Raw genomic sequence first — 27,783 nt, forward strand, 5'->3', positions numbered from 1 at the left:
AGGACGAATCGGCACAGGCTGGTGTATACCACATCAAGAGAGTGTAGACAAGTGGCAGTGGTGTTAGCATATATAATATCTGCATAGTCCAGAATAGGTAGCAACAACTGAGAGACTATTCTTCTCCTAACCTGAAAGTTAAAGCAGTCTATCGACTGATATAATGTTTTAAGATGAAAGCTAAGTTTGTTGTTAAGCATGTGTACATGAGCTTAGAATGAAAGATCAATTTCTACCCAAACACCATGATATTTAAATTTTTCGGTTGGCTCTAAAGGAGAAGAATCCAGAAAATGCAGATTAAGATTATTTCTATCTTTCTTCTGGAAAAGCATACAGTAAGATTTTGCTTTATTCAACAGGAGTTTATTAAATGACAGTCACTGCTGTAAAGAATCAAAGTCATGTTGTAAAGAATAATTTATGTCAGGAATATTTGATTTGGAACAGTATATAATTGTATCATCTGCATAAAGATGAAGGTCACATCCTGAACAGCAGAGTGGCAAGTCATTAATAAAAATGGAAAATAATAAAGGCCCAAGCGAAGAACCCTGAGGTATGGCTTTATCTACACCTGTAAAATTCGACTGACTTCCCCTGAAGGACACACATCGGCGGCGGTGATGGAAATATGAATTAAACCAAAGAAGTGATGAACGGGGAAAGGCCAATTGAATATAACTTATCCAGGAGCAAATAATGATCAACTAAATCAAATGCTTTTGTAAGATCTAAAAAGATGGCACCAGTACACATATTGTTATCAAAACTAGAAAAAATATCATTTGAAAATTTCAAAAGAGCAGTGGTAGTTGAGAAGTGTTTCCTGAAACTTGACTGGCATTGAGGTAGTAAATTGTTATGAGAGAGAGAGTTAGATAATTGATCTAAGAGAATTTTCTCAAAATTTTTCTAAATACTAATATTTATTGAGATAGGTCTGAAATTGTTCATGTTTTGAGTGTCCCCTCCTTTATACAATGGAATCACTTTGGTACACTTCCATGCCAGAGGCACTTCACAGGTTAAAAATTACAGATTAAAGAGCTCAGCCAATGGAGAAGATAGGACATGTGAAGAAAGTTTGATAAACTTACCCTCAATCCCATCAGGGCCAGGTCCACTGCTAGAGGATAACTTGCTAATGGCCAACTGGACATCAGCTGAGCTAACCTGTCGGAATGTGAAAGAACTATCGCAGGGCTGAGAATTAACAGTCGGCTCTGGGTGAAAGAGGGATGACTGTATCTGCGGTGTTTGGGAGAAATGCAAACTAAATGCATTGGAGATCACTGATGGATCATTAGCAATTTCATTATTAATTGTCATGTTGCTCGTGATACTTTTGGACTTACCAAGTAAGGTATTCATTTTTTTCCAAAATTGTTTAGGATTATTGAAGTCATTTGACAAGCTATTTCTGTAGTAATTAGCTTTAGCATTTCTTGTTTGGGTGGTAAACTTGTTTCGTAGCCGTTTGTATTCCTCCCAATCACTAGGAAGTTTTTAAGTTCTTAAGCAGATTGATAAGATCCCCATTTACCCAAGGCAGGTGATGACCTTTGACCTTAATAGTTGTCCAAGGGGCATGCTTATCAATGACTTGCACAAATTCTGTATAAAAGAAATTCCAGGCAGCTTCCGCATCAGGAATTAGGCTAAGTCTATTCAATTTATCCTTCTCACATCATTTATAAATAAATCACTGTTGAATAATTTCATGTCACAGATCCTAAATATATTAGGGGAAAGATGGGGAGTTAAAATTTTCCCAAATGCAGTATATGATACAATGGTCGCTAAAACAGTCCGAGAGATACACCAGATTTTGGGGTGTGTGACTAGTATCCAGTCAAGAAGAGATTTTTTCAACTAGGACTGATTCTTGTAGGCTCTTTAATAATTTCTGTAAAATTTTAACCATTGATCATATTACATTCCGTAAGAGTACAAGGCTCAGTCCAATTTAAATTGAAGTCCCCCAAAAGCATAATTTCTGATGAATCACCAAACGAAGAAACAGTGTCTATGATGTTTCTAACTGACTCTAGCTTGGGAGACGCTAGCTTGGGATTTCTTCTACCCGAACCAGTTTCGGAATGGTAATAATACAGAGGAACACAGGAACAGAAACGTTAAAATTTTGTTTCTGCTCGGAGTGAACCGATTGAATTTTTTTTCCGTTTTACATTGACCTTACATAACAGTGACCTCTCTCCATTCTTCTATGTGGCGAATGATGACACACGTATGTTGCGGCACATCTGTGGTCCCCCAATGCGTTGTGTTTGCTGTAATTGTAGCAACTGTAAGAAGTCTCAGAGAAAAAAAGGAAAAAGGTGACCAGGTAATACAGATGAGCTGGGGAAGTAGTAACCGATAAAGATAATGCAGCTCCTGTATGGCCATGGAAACATGAGGAGTCGCTGAGTCTTGCATTTGAAAGGGTTTACCTCTAAGGGCAGTTCAGAACGTGTGCACTGCGTCAACTTGGTGTGTGACTGTTGTTTGTTCTCTGTTTGTTGTTGATTTTGTATTTTGTAGATGTTTTGTGCAGAGATAAGGTCAGAGGCATTTATTTCTGTGAAGATATGTCCTCACTGGAATTTCTCTGTTGTGGTGGTAAATTACAGGTGAAACATCCAGTTGTATGCAGGTTTCTAAAAGGTTCGTGGCACCGGGACAGGGTTAGACTGCCTGTTCTCTGGTGAAATATGTGTGTGGTCTTGGTCTTTGACCTTATATGTAGTATTGATTGAAAGCTGTGTTTTATTTTGTTTGCTGGAGAACAGGTTAGAGACATCAACTTGTGTATTACTTGTGTACTACTTAGGACTAACTGACACCCTGTGTGTTGTGTCAGTACTGTGTACTAATGAGTGAGTAATGCCATATGGGTAAAGTGTTTGACATCATCACCTGACCAAGTGGTAGTGTAAGTATTAGGTTATAACAGCATGGGGCTGAAGGCTAGAGGCATTTTTTTTGTGTGTGTGACTGGATTGGTATGGATGTTACAGAGCTGTTGTTTTGTTAAAGTATTTTTTTATGGTAGTGCAGTATTTTGTGGGAACAGTCTGGTGTAAAATATACTATACATGACTGAGTTGGTTGACAATCCTGTGACAGTGTATGTGTGGACTGGGAGTTTGCTATGTCCCAGTGTTTCCTCCAGATGGTGAACACTGGGAATGAATGGATGTCTGAAGTAGTTGAGGTTATGTAGGTAAAGTAACCTTGATTCTCTGATAATGAGATGGTACTGCACCATATTTGTATTCTTGCAGTAGCATGGAGCAGATTTAGTGGGATGATTAGAGAGGAGTGGCAGTGCTATATCTATCTTGGGAGGGGAGAGACCTGTGATTGGTCTGTCAAGTGACAGATAGAGTTTTGGTGAAGCTGAAGCGTGGATGAATGGGCAGTAGTAGTTTACTGAGATGGCTAGAATGATGTGGAGGGCTGGGAATTGCCTAGCTGGCTTGGACATCAGAAATCATCGACACTTGAAGCATGTAATAGATTTTTAGAGGCAGCATTTTTGAGACAAAATGTAGCTTGATTGAAATCCCTGGGCAAGGAGGGGACTCTGCTCAGATCCATGAGGAACTCCAGGAGTCAGCTTCTGTGCAAGCTTCTAGGATCTGGAACAGAAGTTAGTGAGCAGTAGTGCAGGTGTAAGCTAATTAGTGGTTGGCTGGGTTGTGTAATTGTAATTGGCATGATTAAATGGTAATTAGCGGAAAGTGGTTTGGTTGAGGAGTTGTGTAAGCCAGCCACCATTTAGCGGTAGAAGTAGCACTGTGTGTGAGTACCTTGAAAGGTGTTGGCATGAAGGAGCTTGCAGGAGAACAAGAGGAGTCCATGGCCTGAAAGCGAGATGAAGTAGTTGTGGTGTTAGTTGCTATGAAAGGAAAGAGCAAGCTGAAGGAAGGAAAAAGAAAACAAGAGCGTAGCCCACCGCGTCTGCTGGTTGGAGTCGCGCAGGTCTTTGCACGAGCTGGTCTTCACACGACAGCTGCCACTCCAGACAAACTGACTGCTTACAAAGCTCCTTCTCTGCCATCCGCAGCTGACGCCTCTCTGCAATTAAAGTGATAGTTTACCCAAAACTGAAAATTCTGTCATTAATTACTCACCCTCATGTCATTCCAAAACCGTAAGTTCTCCATTCATCTCCGGAACACAAATTAAGATATTTTTGATGCATTCTGAGACCTCTCTGACCCTCCCATAGACAGCAAGGAGACCGTAGAAATAATCCATGTGACATCAGGGGTTCAACCGTAATATTACAAAGCTTTTTTATTATTGTAATATTACGAAAAAATTTACTTTTTTTGAAAATTAGTATCATCATAATAACACTAGTGCAATTTTGGAGAGGATTCACTGAACGCAAACAGCGTATGCTGTTCTGTGTCAGCCGCACCACACGGATACATTGTTTTCGTGTAATTAATGACAGAATTTTCGGGGGGACTATCCCTTAAAACCAATCACCAGCTATGAGCAAAGTCACATGACACTCCGCACTGCTTCTCCTCATTACCAATTAAAACCCTTCCCACCTACGCAACTGCCTCCACCTTCTCTCTACTGATAACCAATCTGGCTAGCCTCATGTGACTGACTGCTTCACTAATACTATTCTTTCATTGAACAGTGTGGCAACAGTACGTTCATCATTGTGAGCTCATGTATACCGATGAGCAGTGTTTTATTCATGTTTCCCTTAACACCTTTCCCCAGTGTTGCTGGATCTATTCTTTGTGTGGATATTAACCACTTGCACACCTCACTGACGAAACTTACTAACATTGTTTTGCACATTGTTCTGTACTCGTTTCTGGTGACCCCATGATACGCCAAACACATTAAGCAAGCATGCTGGAAACACTGTATGCAAACTCCAATTATGTGGGAGAGATTCACCTCCTCCACAGTTATATATATATAATTCCTTTCAGTCACTGGGATTGAATATTGATCATTTCAAAGTAACTCCAATCCAATAAATACCTCATTACCCCCCCCCCCCCCCATTTTGAACATCTGATGTAGACATCTGAAAAACACATATCACTCTATACACTGCATTAACAAAACTCCACAGCCACTTTAACACACATGGATGGATGGATGGATGGATGGATGGATGGATACACAGACAAATAACTCCCAAAAGATTGACTCACTGCATATCTTTGCTTCCATGCAGTTGGGCCATCGGCGATACAGCGTCTGGACAGCTCCACTGTGAGGACCTACTCTTGCTGAGAGAACATCAATACTATAAGCTGTGAGTCTCACACCTGTGCTAAACTAAACTCGTTTTCAGCCCTAGTAATGTTCGCTGCACCTCTCCTCTGCTGTATAATCTTGAAAACAAAACAATTCTTTCAATAAACAACACTTGTTAAGTGAACTAAAGTCCCTCGCTCAATCAAATACATTTGTTCAACAGCATTTACACTATTCACACTGAAATGTTCAGATCTGCCACATCTACAGTTGAACAGCCATTACATTACACTATTACATGTAGCTACTACCTACAACACTACTGGGCTCACACATACGTTAAAACTTAACAACTAAAATACTTTTAAACCCCATCTTAAACTAATTCAGGCACTTCCATATTAAGAGAATTATGTTTGCTCCAATAATACATGATTTATATGAAAAAACCCTGGAGTTGGCTTTTTGACTGGCTAAATACAATGCAACTTTCTAACAATCAAATCCCCTTACCAAAAAAACACAAGCAGAAAGTTTACTGTCACATCTTACCTTCTACAAAACCTATGACTTTTCACTTCAAATTACAAGCCTTGCCTTGTTTCATATACACACACCAACCGCAACATCATCTGATCTTCTGTTTCACTTCTTTCAGAATCGTACCTTAAAGTTGGCCTGAACAAACAATTCAGACGAGTCACACTGCCAAGAGAACAACAGAAGGCCGCGGAGGACAGGGCGGGGAGGCGGGGGTCCAGGCGTCCGCTGCAGGGGCCGACACGCTCTCGCTCTTTCTGTCTTTCACGCCACGCGGCTCCTTCGGCTTAAGTACTGTGTATTTCTTCTACAGGGGATGTGTAGGTTCAACTGTAAATCACTATAAATAAAGCTGTTTTATATATATATAAATACATACATATAAATAAATATATATGCATACACACACATCTGTATAAAAAGATCACATGTTCAGAGTTTGTGCACATTGCGTCTTTTAACGTCATGGTTTTAAACGATGCTGCTGTTTTAATTTTTGGCCTATGCCCCAGAGACACTTTGGACATGCTGTAACTTTTTAGTCATTCAGTCATGCGTTTTGAGGCCTGTTGCAGTCTGCCGATTGGAAGCCCTTCAACCAAAAGCTACATGTGCCCGTCATGGTCTACGTCACGCCAGGTACTCGCTCGTACCCCTATGGAGTGCAGTACATACATCTGCTCTAGGTGCAGGTCTGACCTAAACCTGAAAGACACGCACCTTTATTCATAAGCTGGATCGTGAAAAGCAAGTAGCTACTACCAACAAGATCAGAATGTCATCTTGCGTTGAATTGTGAGAAACGACCACTCCAGATAGACACTACAGAAAAACAATTCTTAAAGCACGGACACTTTCGTTTAGTTCTTTATCCAACAATCTGTTCAAACACATGCTTCAAAACTTTAGGAAGAAGATGAGTAATTGGATATTCTCTCACGCGTACGCTCGCATTTCTTATTGTTTGATTAGAAAGAACGTAAAACGCCAATTGTTTCCCGTCGTGAGTAGCACAAAATTGTACCGCCGGAGCATGGCGCGTATTCGTCGCGACGCAGACTGCTCGTTTAGGGAGTACAAAATGCAAATCTCTCACCGCGCCCGTTGCTGATAGACTGGCCTCGTCTCAAGATCGTTAGAACAAATCGCTAAAGGACAGGCTTAGCTCGTAGTGAACGTAGACTTACTTGCTGTGACTTACTTTGGTGTAAAAACGTTTCTGTTTGAGACGCGGGGGTCGTCTGTTGTACAGCCCTCCACCTCCCGTCTTTCGGTTATATCAGACACTTTGGCGGTTTGTACGTCCCTGTTTTGCACGCGCAGAGAATCATTTTATTTTGTGTCCATTTTTTATTTATTACTGATTGTATTTTGGTCAAAACTATGTGGTGATCAAACAACTTTTCATTGTCAATAAAAAAGTACAGTCAAATAGGTTTGCTTTAGAACAATCATTGTCACGAATGTTTTTACAATGCATCTTCTCAAGCTGACGCTATGCTAGTGCTACAACACATGACATAACATTTCACCTTCATTGACTGACTGAGTCATCATTTACTGTGTGCAAGGTGAATCTCACAAAAACAGTCAACAGCGTGTCCAGGTTATATATAACCGATCAGGGGTACAAAACAAATTATGCTACAATATAATATAAAAATGGCTTTCATTTTCTTTACCCAAAATATATATATCACTCATTTTTGATCTTGGGGGTAAAATCAATATGAACCGGACATATTTTTTTTTAACATTCACCTATTCAAAAAGTTTTTGATTATCTAAACATGTTGACTACTGCTCATATTTTGTCCAAGTTATACAAAAACAAACATGAAAATTATGTTCAAGCACATAATTACATAACTAATAAAAAATATTGTGTTATAATCAGGTTCATTCTAATGGGACCCATGTTTCTCTATGGCATATCTTCACAGAATCTTATATCTTGGAGAAAACAGAAAGTGAGTGAGTGTGTGAGCTTGCACATATGCACATCCACATCTGGTTGTAAATTATTTACCAGGTTCTTTCACAGTTTCTCTAAGCACCTTCTCGATGTCTTTAAAGACCTCAGGGTCTTCTATGGTGGGACTGATCTATAAATTGAAAATCAGAAACATCCAAATTACAAACATCTTTACTTTGATTCTTGAATGGAAGCTGAAGATTTCTAGATGTCCTTACAGCAAAGTCTATATAACACAAATATTTATTAACAGCTATCTCTAGGGAAAAATATGAACAAGTCAGACAATACCTTATAAGGCTTGTGGTTCACCAGGTTAGCAAGAGTTGATCATGGAATTTTTCCCGAGCAGGTTTTGGGAAGAGCTTTGACAAAGACGACCTTCTTAAAAGCTGCCACCGGCCTGATGGTGTCCCTCACCAATTTCACCATCTCGTTCGCCACCACATCCTCAGTCTTCTTACAGTCTGCAAACAAACAAGCACATGCACAAATATACATCCCTTAAGGTGCATTCATTCATTCTTTGTGCGTTAAAGGCACTTTAGACCAAATAAATATGGACACTGGCATCCCTTTACTTCATTCACATGTACAGTGTTTAGAAAGCAAACCTAAAGGTAATCTAAACCTACATTCCCACATTTTATTACAACACTTCACGTAGAATTTCAGTAATTCAGTATTTTTTAGGTTAACATCATTTTTTTTTAAAGATGCTCAACAATGCTGCATTTATAATCTAAAAATATAATCAAAATACTAACAATATGCAAAGCCATGGATTTTCAGCATCATTACTCCACTCTTCGGTGTCACATGATCCTATATTGTTCTAATATGCTGATTTGCATTGGATTTGCACAAAAAACTTTTTTTATTATCAATGTTGAAAACAGTTGGACTGCTTAATATTTTTGTGAGTATAGAAATACTGTGTATATATATATATAAGCAATTAATATGTGTCAGTTTCCACAAAAATATTAAGCAGAAAAAAACCTTTTCAACATTAGTAGTAATAAGAGCCATTATTAACCAAATCAGCATATTAGATTCAGAAGGATCGTGTGACACTGAAGACTGGAGTGATGATGCTGAAAATACATTACATTTTAAAACATACATCAGTCAAATAAATAAATGAATATATAGCCAATTTTTATAACTAATTTTTATATATATATTATATATATATATATATATATATATATATATATATATATATATATATATATATATATATATATATATATAAATATACACACACTGACCTAAAGGATTATTAGGAACACCTGTTCAATTTCTCATTAATGCAATTGTCTAATCAACCAATCACATGGCTGTTGCTTCAATGCATTTAGGGGTGTGGTCCTGGTCAAGACAATCTCCTGAACTCCAAACTGAATGTCAGAATGGGAAAGAAAGGTGATTTAAGCAATTTTAAACGTGGCATGGTTGTTGGTGCCAGACGGGCCGGTCTGAGTATTTCACAATCTGCTCAGTTACTGGGATTTTCACGCACAACCATTTCTAGGGTTCACAAAGAATGGTGTGAAAAGGGAAAAACATCCAGTGTGCGGCAGTCCTGTGGGCGAAAATGCCTTGTTGATGCTAGAGGTCAGAGGAGAATGGGCCGACTGATTCAAGCTGATAGAAGAGCAACTTTGACTGAAATAACCACTCGTTACAACCGAGGTATGCAGCAAAGCATTTGTGAAGCCACAGCACGCACAACCTTTAGGCGGATGGGCTACAACAGCATTAGACCCCACCGGGTACCACTCATCTCCACTACAAATAGAAAAAAAGAGGCTACAATTTGCATTAGGTCACCAAAATTGGACAGTTGAAGACTGGAAAAATGTTGCCTGGTCTGATGAGTCTCGATTTCTGTTGAGACATTCAGATGGTAGAGTCAGAATTTGGCGTAAACAGAATGAGAACATGGATCCATCATGCCTTGTTACCACTGTGCAGGCTGGTGGTGGAGGTGTAATGGTGTGGGGGATGTTTTCTTGGCACACTTTAGGCCCCTTAGTGCCAATTGGGCATCGTTTAAATGCCACTGCCTACCTGAGCATTGTTTCTGACCATGTCCATCCCTTTATGACCACCATGTACCCATCCTCTGATGGCTACTTCCAGCAGGATAATGCACCATGTCACAAAGCTCGAATCATTTCAAATTGGTTTCTTGAACATGACAATGAATTCACTGTACTAAAATGGCCCCCACAGTCACCAGATCTCAACCCAATAGAGCATCTTGGGATGTGGTGGAACGGGAGCTTTGTGCCCTGGATGTGCATCCCACAAACCTCCATCAACTGCAAGATGCTATCCTATCAATATGGGCCAACATTTCTAAAGAATGCTTTCAGCACCTTGTTGAATCAATGACACGTAGATTTAAGGCAGTTCTGAAGGTGAAAGGGGGTCAAACACAGTATTAGTATGGTGTTCCTAATAATTCTTTAGGTCAGTGTGTGTATATATATATATATATATATATATATATATATATATATATATATATATATATATATATATATATAATCTTACTGATCCCAAACCTTTTAAAAGTAGTTTATATACACTACCGTTCAAAAGTTTAGGATCAGTAAGGTTTTCATATTTTTTACTGAAGTTTCTTGTGCTCATGAAGGCTTTATTTATTTGACCTAAAATACAGAAAAAACCCTGTTATTTTGTGAAATATATTGCAATTTATAATAACAGTTTCTATTTTAATATACTATAAAATATAATTTATTCCTGTGATGCAAAGCTGAATTTACAGCATTATTACTCCAGTTTTCAGTGTCACATGATCCTTCAGAAATCATTTTAATATTCTGATTTATGATCAATGTTGGAAACAGTTGTGCCGCTTAATATTTTTTTGGGACCTGTGATACTTTTTTTTCAGAATTCTTTGATAAATTAAGAGTTAAAAAGAACTGTTTATTCAAAATAGAAATTTTGTGTTACAACATACACTAGTATTTAGAAGTTTTGTCCCTTTGGAGTCCCTTTCTCCATTCCTTACCATTTCGGAGCACACACAAAGCCAGTGGAACGTGTCCCTTCAGGGGGTCCTCCAGCCCCACCACAGCAGGGTGCAGCAGGACAGACTGAAGGACAAACACACAACATATAAATTCCTTTGGTAAAGCAATAACAAAGACGCTTGATATTATTATTATTATTATTTGCAACATGATTGAGATGCTTCCTTCTCCTCACACCTCTTCGAGGGCACCGGTGGACAGCCTGTGACCCGCCACGTTGATGACGTCATCAGACCGAGACATGATGTACAAGAAGCCCTCCTCATTCACAAAACCTGCGTCCATGGTGTCATAGTAACCCTAGGTGGGAGTGCAATAAAAACACTTTAGGAATACAACACAATAGCAATACATATTTGTGAGACACTGATCAAGTGCCAGTGAGCGTGATTTCTCCAAGTACAACATTCCAATCAACCAATCAAACAGAGATGAGAGGAAATATCTGTTTTAGGCTTACAATCAGGGTTAAGTGCTTCTACAGTCTTATTAATCAGCTATCATTTCCCACTGATTTTAGGAATGAATTATGGGTAGGGTAAGGTTTAGGGGTATGGATTGGGTTAAGTCTATATTTTGGACATTAACGTTGATCCAGGAACTTGTCTTAGGCCTACTTGGCAAAATCACTGCGACCATTGAGTGCCGGTATAAAAGCAGCCGATATGGAATGTTTCTTTGAACCACTAGATGGTGCTGCACCACATAAAACAAATTATAAGTGCGTACTACAATGCCATAAAAACATTAACTCTCAAAGATTGTCAGTTAATTTTTCACCCAAAGCTAACATACAGTGTGACTTTACTAATAATTACTGTCTACAGTAGTGTACATGCTAATATTTTTTTAAAATCTCAGATCCATCCTTTTTTAAATCTCAGCTCTTCAGTTCCTGTTTGCTGTAACTAACTGCACAGAAAATAGCACTACATCATTAAAAAAAAATCTATTTGGTGATAAACACATCCTTTAAACTTTTCTGTTGTCATTACAATCAGCATGTGGTTTGAATGCAGCCAGCGGCAGCTGAGATGTAATTATCAAAAGCACATGCTGAGCACCTTCCTGTGAAGGGATTATGACTGTCCTGCCTGATTATTATCAAAAGGAACAGATATAGTAATCAAACTGCACATAGCCTCGGCATGCCCAAGGACCGTCTAACACATAACTGGAAGGCACCTGTCAGAATCACAAATCAGACTGCTGTGTGACTTTCATTTGTCTGGGATGATATTATTACAAGCACATTCTCAGCTTTTGATTGAGGCAAAAGTGAACTACATATACATCAGCACAACTGCATAATGCAATTTGGTTTCTGCCTATGACAGTAATCACCATTTCTGTTTTTTTAGGTACTGTAGTAATTTTGATCACAACAACACAAACTTTTCATTTTAGTATGGGCTCTTTTTTTCTGTATTTGGTAATTGTCACAAAATGTTATTTGAACACATCTGTTTTTTATGGTGGTCCTTGCCCCTTATATGAAAACCAAACAAATTGTGGCTGCTGACTTTAAATCAGATGGTCCCTTTTTGTCTGAGTGGCCACTTCTTCACTAGAATAGCTAGACAAAACTATTCTACTACTGAAAGTCTGACTTCTGGCCTCACTAGTGATACTAAATGCTACTTTAAAATTACTACTACCACAGAAACTAAGTTATAACCATGTTTTGTTTCAAACATGCATGTACACTACCGTTCAAAAGTTTTAAATAATGAATGTTTTTGAAAGAGGTTTCTTAGGTTCACCAAGGCTGTATTTATTATTCTTTATTATTATCATTACTATTATTATTATTATTATGAGAACCATTGTGCAATTTATTATTCTGTGGAAATTGTGATATATTTTTTATGATTCTTGAATGAACCAAGTTAAATGATCCACATTTATATGCAATTCAATTCAATACAATCAATTTAATGCCCTCGCTATAGAAAAAAAAAAATTCTTTCTTTATTTTAATGTTTACAAACTTATTACAAACAAAATAATTTCTGATGTATTTTCATTCAGGTGTAAGAAATTGCTTGAAAGCCATAGCTTAAGTTCGCTTAGGCAATCTAACAATGGATGAAGTGAATACTTATTACGTTGTAGGGGAAGATAAAGCTGGGTATCATCAGCATATAGATGAAAGGAGACATCATATTTTTCAAAAATAGAAGCCAGGGGGAGCAAATTCATTGAAAATGACACAGGCCCAAGGATCGAACCTTGCTGAACACCTCAACCAAGGGGAATGTCAGTAGAAACGCAATGCCCTATTTGAACACTAAAACACCTATTTGACAAATAAGAGCAAAACCACTGTAAAACTATACCACTAAGTCCTACACAAGACTCCAGGCGTGACAGAAGAATGTTGTGGTCGACTAAGTCAAATGCAGCGCTTAAGTCTAAGAGGAGAAGAGCCATGGGTTTCCCTGAATCTGTCGTGAGAAATATGTCATTTAAGACTCTTAACAGGGCAAATTCACTGATATGTAGACTTCATTAATATAGTTATCTGACAAGAAATACTGTAGTTGAGCCAATACAACTTTCTCCATAATCTTTGAAATAAAAGAAAGATTTGAGATGGGAAAAAAATTGGAAAGAGATGTAGGATCGAGGTTTGGTTTTATAAGATACGTTGTTACAGTAGGCTGTTTAAGTCAGACTGGAACATTGCCACTATGTAATCATTTATTAGTTACTGGTAACAGACTTGGGCCAACTGCATCCATAATTTGTTTAAGAAAAAACGGAGGAACTATATCTTGTGGACATGATGTACTGTAGGATGATGCACAATTTTCTTACAGGGGTGCAAGTTGAGTAGCTCGAACACAGACCATGTGGAGGAATATAAAGGAGCATCAAACAGAGTATAACAGTCTAAGACATCTGAGATCTAATAGCCATGACCGTGTTTGTGAAAAACCTTTCAAAACTTTCACAAAGGAGAACGGAGGGCTCAGGGAAAAGTTTGACAGGAGGATTTAAAGCAGAGTCAATGGTGGAAAAAAGGACACAAGATTTATACCAGTTTTTAGTGATCAGATCAGAGAAGTATTTGCACTTAACTGCCCTTTGGAACCTTGGTAAGAGAATTTCTCAAAATTCTCTTACCAAGGCTGGGCTGTTCCCATAGTAACCAATCGAATGTTAGAAATAGAACATTAAAAATCTTACCCATTTCCACTAAAAGATTATTACATAGCAGCACAAATCAGGACAGTGGTGAACTGGTGTGACCCACATTATCATGCTCCGTGGAAGGATATGGAACGTTGCATTTCAAAGAATATTCCTATACAAGCCATATTAACAGATAGCAAGTTACGACAATAAATAGAAAAGGTAGAAGACCCATGGACAAAACTTACTTTAAATGTTTGGGCAACAGTGATAAAGGAATTTAATCTGTTGGAATACAATACAGTTTTGAAATGGTTTGCTTATGACCCCAAACAGGTTGGATAACAGATTTAAATTGTGGGCAAACAAGAGAATTGCTTCTTTTTGTACCATCAATGAGAAAGGTGAAATTCTGCATTTTCAACTACTAAAGGAAAAGTATTTTTCTAGAAAATCAGGATTTTTAAAGATACCTCCAGGTTCGAAATTATGATCAAAAAATAAAAGGAAAACTCAAAGATAATTTGAATCCATTGATAGACCTAATTCCGGCGGCACACACATAAGGTATTAGATATTAGATGGATTTTCAGATATACAAGAGCTTGGAAAATATGAAAACACACTCTACAGAATAAATCATCTTTACTGATGAAGAGTGGTCAAATATATGGAAATTTCAATGCACATTTACTAGTTCTAGGAGAACTAGTTCATTAATTACAGTAGTTCATTAAATTGGAAGGAATACTGTTGGAAAAAAACTGTATTAGATATTTTAAAACACCAGTACAAATGGCCAAACACAGTAATATCTCTCCAAAATGTTGACGGAACTGTGGATGTAATGAAGCAAACATTTATCATATATTTTGGGAATGCCTACAAATTCAAGAACACTGGAAAGAAATACAGGAGGCTCTTGAATATATTTTTTAGAAGAGATGTATCTCTAGAAAGCATTTTGTTGTATTTTATTGAAAAGACCACTTTTTTGGTTAATTTAAAGAAGGATGCATTTCTAGGAAAGTGGAGGAAATGGGTTGAATATGAAACAGAAGGAATGTCTGATTTTGTTGTTATAAAAATCAATATACAGATAGATAGATATATGTAATATAATATATGCTTGCGTGTGTATATGTACATGTTTGCGATATTGCATGTACTCCGTTTAATATTTATATACATAATGAAAGTCATTTGAGGTTATTCTGGATGGAATTGAATCAGGACACATGTTCTCATCCTGTATGTATATGGATACCCCCACCCCCCTCTTTTATACATTTTATTTTACATTTTACTTTTCTTTGTAAAAAGGAACACAGGTTATCCTTTGAAACAATTTAACGAAGGTTGAGTATAATTTATAGTTAAAACATACTAGGGAATTCTACATATCTACATATTGTAAAGATACTCCAAGGTTGCATCGAGCATTGTATGTAACTTGAAATATGCTATATGATTGCACTCGAATGCACAAAAAGGAAAATAAATCCTACCCATTTCTAACTTTTGAGCAGTAGTGCATGTAAATGAAAATTGTCACAATTTTCTCACCCTCATGTCGATCCAAACAATTTCTTTCTTATGTTGAACACAAAAGAAGATATTTTGAAGAAAATACTTAAAGTCAATGAGGACCATCAACTGTTTGATTACCAGCAAAATATCTTCTTTTATGTTCAACATGAGAAAGAAACTCATTCAGGTTTGGAACAAAATGAGGGTGAGTAAATTATGACAAAATGTTCACTTTTGGGTGAACTATCCCTTTAACTTCAAAAACTTGGAGGTATCTGTAAGTGTTCTCTATTTTTGATTAGAGTTCCTTTCAAAATATCTCATTTAAGTTTTTTATACTGTGCTTCAGAATATAATTAATTTGTGAAATATGCTTAAAAAAAACCCTGCCCTTCTACTCCTGTTAGGATAAGCAGTGATCTTGAAATTTAGGATATTAGAGGCTGATCTCTAATTTTGATCTCCACTGTATATCTTGTAGCTAAACTCTTACAGGAAACTTGGTGAAGTACAGCTCCTTAAACAGCGTCTGATTCTGCCAGAGACTGAGAGCCGCCCCAGGAGGCAGAGGAAGCCTGATGAGAGAAGAAAAAGAGACGCTTTTAGAGAAAAAAAAAAAAAAAAAAAAAAACAATCAAGATGTGACCTTGCTCTTCTTTGAACCATCAAAGAACAGGCTGTTTTCAACCTTTCAGGGTCAGAGAATGCTTTAAAGTATGAATATAAATGACAATATTCAGAGGAAAAAAAAACTCATATAAGGAATAAAATACACTTTTTAGATGGAAAATATTTCAGGAATAAAAGCATATTTGAACACAATAATCAAAATACGTGCAAGATAAACAGCTATTCGATATCCCGCCTGGACCTCCTGAATGTGTTTATGTATAAAACAGCGTCTCGTTTTAGAAATCACAATTTTCTTTTAATCTGAGCGTGTATCCGGCAGGCTTTCTTGATTAAAATCAAATCTAGCGCAGAACTGAAATGACAACAAAACAAGCATCTACGAGATTAGTTCTCTCAGCGGCGGGCGAGGACAGACGCCGGCTTAGAGAGGTATTGTACCTGAAGAAAAGCTGAAAGAACACTGAAAATGCTCTTTTCTAAGCAGACGGTGTGAGACGAGACCCCATTAGTCATTCCGCTCAGACTCGGGCTTAATGTCCTCGTACAAAGACTGAGATTTTAAAGTCAGATGTGTGATGAAAAGATTCTCTCTGCTTTGCCTTTGTGTCAGTAAATCTTTTATTGTGTAGAGAAGATGATGAGCAGATAGAAGTGGAAAACAGAAAAAAAGGAGAGTTATTTGTGAAGATCAAACAAAAAATCTACGCTAGCATCTTTAGGACACGGCGCAGGCCTGGACGGGTGTCTGAGCAGACGCACCTGAAAAAATATAGGCGTCTACGTGACACGGGTAAAAAAGAAAGAGAACAGGGCTGTCCATACAATCATGTATGATGATGATGATGATGATATAATATTTATTCTGTATTTCATAAATAGGTCAGAGCTACTTCTATAACATTGGTTCAAAATTCTGAACATATTTTACAAATGTATCTCATGATCTTAAATTCCTTTTGGATCTAAAGTTTTATACTTAAATGCTCAAAATTAGTTCAAATATGAATGGTATTGCACCTTTTATGGATGAATTTATAATAAGTGCATGAAGGAAAATCATCCCAAGATGCACCTCATGAAGTTGACACTGACTTCTGCATATCCACTTCATTATTTTGTAGTTTGTATGAATGCAGGTTTTACAATTACTTTGAAATGTGCAAAACAAATGCAAATATTACAATTATTTTTAATGCTCAAATAACATTAAGGAAACTCATATGTCAGGTAAGTCCAGTCAATGAGCAAGTGCAATCCAAAGCAACTTTTCTTCGTGAAAATGTGTTTGAACTTTTGACTAATAAAAAATAAAGTGGCATTATGAACTTTTTTTTAAAAAGACATTTTGAAATCAGTTCAGCACATTCACTCCCTCTGACATTTTAAAAGGTGACGATTCATTATATTTGTCCTTTTATTAAAGTCGTTAAATGTGCTTGTGTAATGCATTTCTGAGGAAAAGGGATCTTCAAAATATATTTAAAACAAAAGGGATGGGACTTGATTTGTCCATCTGAGACTGACTGGATTGTATATGACAGATGGTTGAAAGCAAGGGCTTGGCAATGTCATTTTAAAAGGGGTGTAACTTGATACATTTCGATGCGATTATGAATTGTGCATTAGGAAAATTAATCAAGTACTTTTTCAATTTTCTTTCACAAATGGTTTTGAGCAGCAACAATTATGATCCAGTTTCATTCTTTTTGCTGAATGTTGAATTAACGATCAAAATGTCATAACTTCATCTTCCGGTGAATTACCGTTATGCATTCCTAGTACATTTCTGCCCCCTTCCTATAGTCTCTGTCAATAACAAATCAGATACGGAAGCATTAAAATAACTCACTTTACCACAATATTTCCCAGAGTCCTTGGTTTCACCTGTTGCATATCATCATCAATCACTGTCACTATGAGACAATTGAACCATCCAGTTAAAAACTGTCAATCAAAAGGAGCTCTAACACATAATCCTTCAGCGATGAATGAGAAAGCATTGGTAATAAACAAATAAAAACGTGCCATGTGAAGCATGCCAATGTAAAGGAATCTCACCGTTGTTGTATCCGGGCACGGCTTGACCGGCTGTACCAGCGGGGGGAGTGCGTGAGCAGCCCAGACCCACACAGGACGCAGTGATGGAAGAGCCACTCTCTAAAGAGAGACACCATAGTGATGAGAGCTGCATAAGCAGGTCATTCAGAATGAGGCATTGATGTCAAAAACATAAGCTTATTAACATATCACTGCTTATATTTGCATATCAATAAGTATTTATTATTTAGCAACTCTGAAGAGGTCTTTTTACTCATTTTACATGCAAAGAGGTTTACTAATCAGAAAAGAGGTCATGAACTTACAGAAATTTTAAAGATACAGTAACCAGGTTAATGAAGAGGGCAGAAATAGACTGTTTGCTGCATGAAACCTTGATTTCATGAAAAAACACCTAAGCATAGCAGACTCAGTTTTGTACATTCTTTTTCTATGGTCACTTTTCTCTTTCAGCTCAACTATTGAGATGAGAGTGCAACAGTTTGAAAAGATCCTCGCTCAGCTAGGTGGAATAGAAGTCGGCATGAAATTAAAATTCTATTTAATAATCTATTTGGAATAACCCAATTTCTAAATGTATCAATTACCTGTGAACAATTCAGTTACTGTTAGCTAAAACTAAAGTCATACTACAAGTATTACAAGTTTTTGGTGTTTCAAATAAAGATTAAAAAAAAAATCTAAATATTACATAAAACCGACTAGTAATATCCATTTGGAAAATGGAAATAAGTTAAAGTATTAAAATGACTAAAGCTGAAATAAAGTAAATAGAAAAATATTAAATTAGTAAAATAGAATAAATAAATACAATTAAAATGAAATTTAATAGAAAATTAACAGAATATATAAAAAACATTAAAAATATTAATAAAACATCAATAAAATATTAATTGTAATAGAACAATTAATCCATTCACATGATTCATTCTTTTACATTGGAATGTTGCATTAATGATCAAAATGTCATAACTTTTTTTAGACTAAACTTTATTTAGTCTGTTTAAACCCTACCCCTTTCTTACAATCAACTTCAAGATTGCATTCAGAGCTGCCTCCATCCAATCAGCAACTCTCCCCACCTTACGTTTATTTCTTTTTTTAGATAATCAGTTTCCTTGGATGTAGATCCCAAGACAGAATCTGTTTCATCATGACCTTAAGGTTAGTTCAACATATTTATAGGTACTGTAGGTTTAATGACAGACATTTCAAGGAAAACTCTACCAATCCCCTTGTGTACTAAGATCTGTTACTGCTGCAACAATGCATATTAAGTATGTACTGTATAACGCTGCACTGAGCCAGCACTCACGCCTGTGCTTGTGTGCTTGCATAAATTACATGACTGGCTTGTAAATAAACATAATCAACAAAAGTTAAAAATACTTCACAATCAGTAGACAGCAGTGTGACGCAGAGCAAAGCGTTCACAAATAGAACACAGACTTGTTCATCATCCGTCTCAGAGCCAGATGCTACAGGAGAGCTGTGAACAGCAGGAAGAGAGAGTGAGCCAGCGACTGATGAAGAGTGGGGGCAAGAGTAACTGGTAAAAAGAGAGAGAGAGAGAAGGAGAGTGAGACAGAAAACTGTTGGCATCGCAGCGTGTGGCACCACGAGTCTGTCTGCCACTGCTGCCATATGTGAGTAATGCAGAAAGCTCAAACGCTTTTCACAGGTGACGTGCAGCGTGCAGACTCTGATTAGCATTTAGGTCATTTATCTACACCATGTCTTTCCAAACTCGTATGACTTTCTTGAAATTCTGAAGAATGTGCAGGTCGCTCTTTTCCATTAAACTATAATGCACAAGGACTGGAGCTTTTTAAGTGTCTAAACAGGCAAAATCACCTTGAAAGATATAGGCTACATCCAAATATGCCTACTTCTCTTCTCTGCTATTAGCTCAGTTGTGACCTAATGTTTAGAGACTTGTAACCCAAAGGCCGTGGGTTCGAATCTCTCTACCATTAAGTATGTGAAAAACAGTAGTAAAGTCCAAATTCATAGTATTCTTAAAACAGTAGGCAAAAATTCTAAAGTGTGCATTAGATCGCATGAGGCCATGGAAGAGGACTTGTGATTGGCAGTGAAGCAACAGATGCTGGTACGTCACATGACAATGACAACATGATGCATGTACGTAGCTGTCTGGATACTACACACATTTATAGTATATTGTATATTCATACTTTCTTTACAGTCAGATAAAATTAAAGTATTAAAATACAAAAGAAGTGCCTGCTTATACAGAGTTTGCGCTCACACAATGTGTTTGTGTTTAAAAATGCAAGATGTAAAGCAGAGCATTGATAAATAACACAAAGGCCAGAGACATGTAATTTCAAAGTTGTACTTATTTTAACTTTAGTGCCGCATTTTTAGACTGCCGTGACAAAAGACACAAGGCGCAATGGTCAAACACATTCATCTAGAATGTTTTCTTTGTCACATATTAACAGACACAGCCCATTATAAAAGTGGATGATAACCTCTACATCTTCTGAAGCCATTTAATAGCTTTATGTTACAAACATACAAACATTTAAGTCACATTTTTTTATATATATATTTTTAAGTAATTTGTACAGGTTTGGAACATAAAAAGGGTGAGTAAATACTGATAATTTGATCATTTTGATTGTAAGGGTCAGAGATAGGATGGAAAACAACTACACGTTTTGGGTGCAAAAACTTGAACACAAAAATAAATGAAGAGGAATGAGCAGGTGTGCTTAACCCAGTTGGTAGGGACTGCTAATTATTCGAGAGGGTTATGACACAAATGGCTAATTAGTTCCTTCTAAAGTTCATGTCCTGCCATAAGGTTTTTTTTTTTAAGTTATTGCCAGCCACTTGACATCACAAACTTGATTTAGTGGACTGATAAAGTTTACCGGAGTCAAAAACTGGCAGACTGTGGCAGGGTTCACCTGTACACGGCAGCCAGCTCAAAGACGGGTGGCGACGCTCAGGGGCGCGTTAAGGTCGTTCGTACAGCCAGCAGTCATTGCCACTTACTCCCAACTGGAAACATACCAGTTGCCCAGCAACAGCGGTGACATCAGCAGCCCTCATCACCAAGCCCCCCACCTCTTCACGGCAGGAGTTGCCTCTTAAAATAGCACACAGATTATTATCAGGTCTCAAAAGCGGCAGCCTTTCTTTCATTTTCTGTGTGTACCGGATGAACGTTGCCACGGAGAATAATTAAATGACACATTTACATACAAGTGTGTTAGACACTGCAGACACATACTGTCTGATTTAAGCAACATGCTACAAAAGGCTGTGCTGTGTGGTTAAAGGTATTATTAATTTACTATTATAGTATTTATTAATAATTTGAATTTGGTTTATTTGACAGGGACAATGCACATCAACAATACATAAATGTACAATGTCTCAGAATTAGTCAGAAGGCTATTTTGCATCTGCATGAGCATGTCATTATTTATTTATTTATTCTATTAACTATTGTTTAGCTATTTCAGTATCTCAACTTCAACTTACTTTAGTTTATTCCAAAGGCAACATTTATACTTTTTCTTGTTGTTGTTCCGTTTTTTTTTTTTTTTTTTTAAGTTTAGGTTTTTCAAGTTTATCATCATCTAATATTTTTACTTTATTTCAGTTTTTTTTCAGTTACCAAAAATTATTTTTATTAGCTTAACAATAACAAGACTAACTTTGGTTACCATGTTAATAAAACATAATAATACAATAATAAAATTAAGTGAAAATTGAATTTCAACATTATTTTATTAAGCAAATTAAATCAATGTTATTTTAATTTTAACAATATATCAATAGCATACTAGTTAATATCAATATTTAATTATTATTATTATTTATTTTTTATTTATTGTTTTATCAGTATCGGTCATTATTGGATATTTAATAGTTTGTGGTAATTTTGCTAATTCCTCTTATTTTACATTTCAATTAACTTGACACTCACTAATCTTTAATCTTTAAAAATAATCTTTAATAATAATAATATTACACTAATAACAAAATAATAAAATAATAACACTGTTAAATGTAATCCTTAACAAATTATAAGCTGATTATAATCTTGTGATGAGCAAATTCAATAATTTAAAATGAGTTTAGTTTTTATAGCTTTTCATTTTTAATTTATTTAGACAAAACAGTAAACCGTTTTAAAAATGTCCATATGAAAATAATATTGGCCAGAATTACAACTGGCCTTTACGAGTGACTGCAATGGTTGCTTTATGGGTGCACAATTTTCAAAATAGTTGTTAGCTGCAGCACCAATACTGACCAATCAGAATTCAGAATACATGTTATAATAACCCTTATATTCATCCTTGTGCTAAATCATCCAAATGTATGTATGTATGTGTGTGTGTGTGTGTGTGTGTGTGTGTGTGTGTGTGTGTGTGTGTGTGTGTGTGTGTGAGAGAGAGAGAGAGAGAGAGAGAGAGAGAGAGAGAGAGAGAGAGAGAGAGATTTTGTCACAGCAGCTTGACTTCTGATATTGTGATACACGCATGAGCCTGGGGAGGTTTGAGCGGGTAATGACATAGATAATGAAGGTTCAAATCACTTCCACTTTATTTCAGAAAAGCTACTGTATCAGCGCAACCAAACTGCTGTTACACTACACCTCATCAGCTCTTCTAATCAAATCTCTCTCTGTGCGGCTGAACAATTCAAACACGCTGTGGCATTTGTGTGTTTGCACGCCGAGGTGGAGATGTGGCTGTTATTACTTGTCATCTAATAATACGACTGGTCTTGATGGTGACTGTAATTATGAATTGGATGGAGACAGAGTGAAATTATAAACGGAGAGCAGGACACACATATCACTGTGAGGACAGAATCATTTATCATATGAAGCACTTTGGCCTCTCTGGCCCTGTGCTTACTCGCACACGGATCCATCGCTTTTTCCGTTCACGCATCAATACGGATCTGACACCGGTTTTAAATTTGTGCCGTCAAATGACACAAAGACTTTACAACTACAGACTAGAAAGATGGATATGAGAGCGAGGGGAAAGGTGATTCAGTTCACTTTGTACAAATATTCTCCGGTCAAGCTCGGAACCTGTTTATTTCTCAGAGATATTTATGAGCTGAATATGTTTTGCAGCCAGTATAGAATGAAGGAGTAACCCAATTCATTATACATGTGACGGTTTATGCATCATGCTGGCAGTAGGGGTTATGAATATCAAAAGAAGTGTCCTGTATTTCAGACAATCCATTTCAGGCTTGCCAGAGAAATATGGGTGACTTTAAGGTCAGGAACTCAGCATTGCAGCACGCATAAAAAATAACCAACAGAAAGTTTCCCCTTTTTCCATTTACGAAGAACAAAGAGATAAAAGTACTCATTTGTTAAGTAGTCATTTTCGCAAACTTGCAAAACATCTACATTTTTACATTCCAAAATGGTCATTTTAACCCTCTGGTGGTGTTTGCATGGCGGTCAAAAATGGCTACTTTTTTTTTTGGTGGGGGGGGGGTTTTTATATTATTATTATTATTATTATTATTTAAATGAGATGATTGAACAATATTTTAATTTGATAATGTTATTTAATATTTTGTATATTTCAGGAATTTTATGGTACTGAATTATATTTATGGTCCATTTATTACCTCTTAACCACTTTTGTTTGTTTGTTATAAAGAAACTAAAAATAATAATAATAATAATGTTTTTGTTACTATGATTTATTTATTATTTTTTTATTTTACAAAAATGTATTACTCTAAAACTGAAAATAATAAATAATAATAATAATAATAATAATAATAATAATAATAAATAATAATAAATAAATAAATAAATAAATAAATAAATAAATAAATAAATCAAAGGCATAAATCTAAGCAAGTTGTGTTCCAAATTTGAGGTTGATGTCTGAAAAAAATGAGCTTTCAATAAGATTTTATTTGGGCACAGTTCCAAACATTTCTAATAGATGAAATTTACTTTCCATACCACTGTGTTTTTCCTTGATTTTTCAGTAAATAGTCAGCTGAGAGGAATTATATTGCGCTAACCAATGGCATAAATATCAGCTGATATCAACAGATATTACACCCACAGGATCACCCTTCATCTTAGGTTTGTTCAGACATATTTTTTGGCATAATGGAATGAAATCCATTTATTTGTACTCTGAACTACAAATAATCTTCTATGCTGTTTTCACAAATCTGATCCAAAGCACATTCATACGTGATTTGAAAAACAAATCAATTCAATGGACTTGATGTGTAGAGTGCTCTCTTCTCACAATGACAGCTAGCAGTTGTTCTAAAAGAACATTTCCTGGTGTTGTGCTGATGTGGAAGTCATTACTATGGCAACTGGTGTAGACATACCAATGAAATGTCAGTGTGAACAATTAAAGACTGAATCTGAAAAACGGCATCAGAATCAGTGTGAACAATGCCTTAAAAGACAAGACAAGCAGACAAAATGCAGGCCAAGGAAATGAACCACAGCATAACTTTAAAACTCACCAGTTTGCCACCAGTGATCCAGCACTGGGACTCCAAAACTCCTTTTGGCCCATTCGAGGGTCTCTATATCACAGCGTTCACCGGCTACAAACAAGTTCCTCAGCCTGCCGAAAGAAAAATACCAGCTCTTAGAAAGTCTGTAAACTTCAGAGCAGCTTCATGTGTCCCTTAAGACTTTGCAGCAAAGAAATGTGAAAAGCAAGAATGCAGGTGTGCATTAAATATTTATTGAACTCATTCTTGTAGTAAAGAAACAAGAAGCACTGACAAGCGGTGATTGGATGAAGCACAGCGGGTGTAAAGGTGAGGATTCACTGCTCCTGTCATCAAACTACCTGCAATCCTCAAACAAGAAATGGTTTACAATGTAGCGGGTGACCACATCACATAAATCCTTTCATCTGCTCAAGTCTACAGTAAACTACAGCTGGAATACCGTAGAGACGCTCACAAGAGAGCAAAGGACAGTCAAAACATCTTTTCATCATTGAGGCATGTTTGAAATGCTAATACTAGGAATAGTGAGTGTTTCGATTTGGTAGCTTGAGAAGCACAAGCTAAGCTGGAAAGCTGATTTATTTTCAGACGTCTTTGCATTTGCATTAAAGGGATAGCTCACCCAAAAATGAACATTTTTCTGTTATTCAATAATAATAATGCCTCCAAAATTATTGATGCATATATTGACCTTTAAAAATATGGCACAGTATATACAGTATGGTATTAAAAATATATATGTACTGCAACAAAGTATTTTATCATTTTTTATACTAAACTGGGGACTTCTCCTAAACCCCACACACAGTGAAAATTTATTGGAAGTATATAGATTTGTTTGTTGCTGCACTTTATTTAAATATTTTGACAAACCAGTTGAAAAAAAAACATTAATATTGAGATTATTTAAATAAAGTAAAACACTTTATAATAGTATTTCCTGTATTTGGAAGCAAAAGTACCAAAATAGACCAAAATTTCTGATACAGCTACTATTTTAAGTTAAATGCTTCATGGTTAATGTTTAGTCAAATAATTCATATCAATATATTGGCAATTCACCAAGATGCACTTGATCAGAATGAAATTGATTTGGCACTTAATTTTACCTGCCACAGAAAATTTACTTTAACATGAAAATAACAGTTAGCAATAAAAAAAAAAAAAAATTCTTTCTGAGTCAGTGTTTATGAGCAAGCGGTATTGCAGCTGAGTTCCTTTCACTCTTCCACTCCAGGGTCAAACAATGCAGAAACTATTCAATTACCTGGAGTCAAGGTCACACGCGTGTGATCTGCATTACAATAAGCTGGAGGTCGTTCACTAGCACACTAGCACACACCTTCCCTCTTCCCTCATCTAACTCCTGTTGTGTTCAGAGGTACAATCTGTGGCTGTTTCTCTGCTTTTACATGCCTGACAGGTTACTTGACTCAAACATTGCCAATTCATTAAATATTGGCTTTCTTGTAAGCCATATGCAGGATTTTTCCTCCCTATTCATAAACTTTATGCTTCCGATGCACCTGCCAGCAACCATTCAGGTATGCGAGGGGCATTTATGCCATTTCCATACAGTCATGTAGCAGAAACTTGCTATTACAGTTATGAGTACTTTGTGAAAGCAGCCTTAATTTGATATTTAATGACACAAAAATGTAACAAATGAGTCCGATTGCAGTTCCTCTAAGGAAAAAAGCTCAAGACAACATGAAAAAGAGGGACTTGATGTATATCAAGACAGGATCATTCATTCACTATTTTGTGTGAAAGTGTGTACTTGGGTGAAAAGGTTGCGCTACAACTTTTAGATCTGCAATAAAGTCATCCGTTTGCATCAGTGTTTGTGTTTACAACTCCACGGGTGTATTCAGGAATCCAGGTGTGCATTTCTAATGCAGCGACTTTCTTGCAGGTGTGCTTTAACATCGGCCTTATGATCTTGGCGAGAGAGCAGATCCTGATCTTATAGCTTCGCTGCTGAATCTCTGAGCTGGAAAATTGAGTCGTGCCCTCTGGCACGCATTTAAACCCATGTTGAGAGCTGCAGGTTACGGCGCTGACACACAAGAGACACTCCTGGACTGAGAGCCTGTGCTTTTGTGTGAAAGTCACGCATTGCACGGCTCCTTTGGGTCGAGCTAAATTGCCCTTTCTTCCGTCTCATATTTGCGAACATCTGTCGTGCTTACAGTATGTGTCATTTAGTTTACAAAAAGTAAAAGAAAAGTGGGTTATATATTCATTAAGGGTCATTTTAAAGATGCATAGCTTAATAATAGCTGATATAGCCAGAGCAAAATAAATCCAACTTAAAAGGAAATAATGGCTGTTTATTTTTATAGTGAAAAAAATACATCACAATTGCTACTATGATTTGCATAATCCAAGTGCGAAAAAAATATTCACAAGGTGTCCAAAAATCTAAACAAGCACCATCTAGTAAATGACAAACCCTATTACGCTATTATTGGACAGTATTAATGTTACAGTATTTTCTGATCTAGCTGGGTCCACTATGTTTTGTGTTTTATTTTCAAAGGCATATATTTATGGCTACATCACTAGGCCTGGGTATCAATTCTTTACTTTTAAGCACCGTCCAAATTGCCTCATACTATTGTGCATCGAAAATGGTCTTGTTCGGTAGGGCTGCATGATTAATCAAATGCAAATGTCATGCGCATTTTGTCAGTAAAGCCGGTTCTGTAATCAGCAGTAAATCCTCATCACATGCTTTCAGATGCAGCAGCATTTACTACAGACGATATTATTGCGCGATTATGAAACCAATGAAATCGTTTGCGATAATGAAAGCTGTTTGCGTAGCTTGTCAGTGACCTACGACTCTGTGTAGTAAATGCTGCTCCACCCGAAAGCATGTGAAAATACCACATTTAATAACGTTTTACTCCAAACTCACTTCATAACGTCAGTCTAGTGTTTGAAAAAAAATCTTTCTGTGGGATGATGTGGCTTCTTACACAGAGTAAGACACGCAACATATTTCATAGTATTCTAAGCAGTGATAAAGGCATTGCATTCTAAATATACTTTATTTTAATGAAAAGTTAT

The 27,783-nt window shown here is 36.5% G+C and overlaps 2 pseudogenes; one reads left to right on the forward strand and one right to left on the reverse strand.

The window, feature by feature from the left end:
• LOC109069714 overlaps positions 1-7,223 on the forward strand; it is a 46,123-nt pseudogene extending 38,900 nt beyond the window's left edge.
• A 585-nt stretch (positions 7,224-7,808) lies between these two features.
• Positions 7,809-27,783, reverse strand: part of LOC122147662 — a 34,412-nt pseudogene continuing 14,437 nt past the window's right edge.

Source organism: Cyprinus carpio, chromosome A15, assembly GCF_018340385.1.
Source record: "Cyprinus carpio isolate SPL01 chromosome A15, ASM1834038v1, whole genome shotgun sequence".
Classification (NCBI taxonomy): domain Eukaryota; kingdom Metazoa; phylum Chordata; class Actinopteri; order Cypriniformes; family Cyprinidae; genus Cyprinus; species Cyprinus carpio.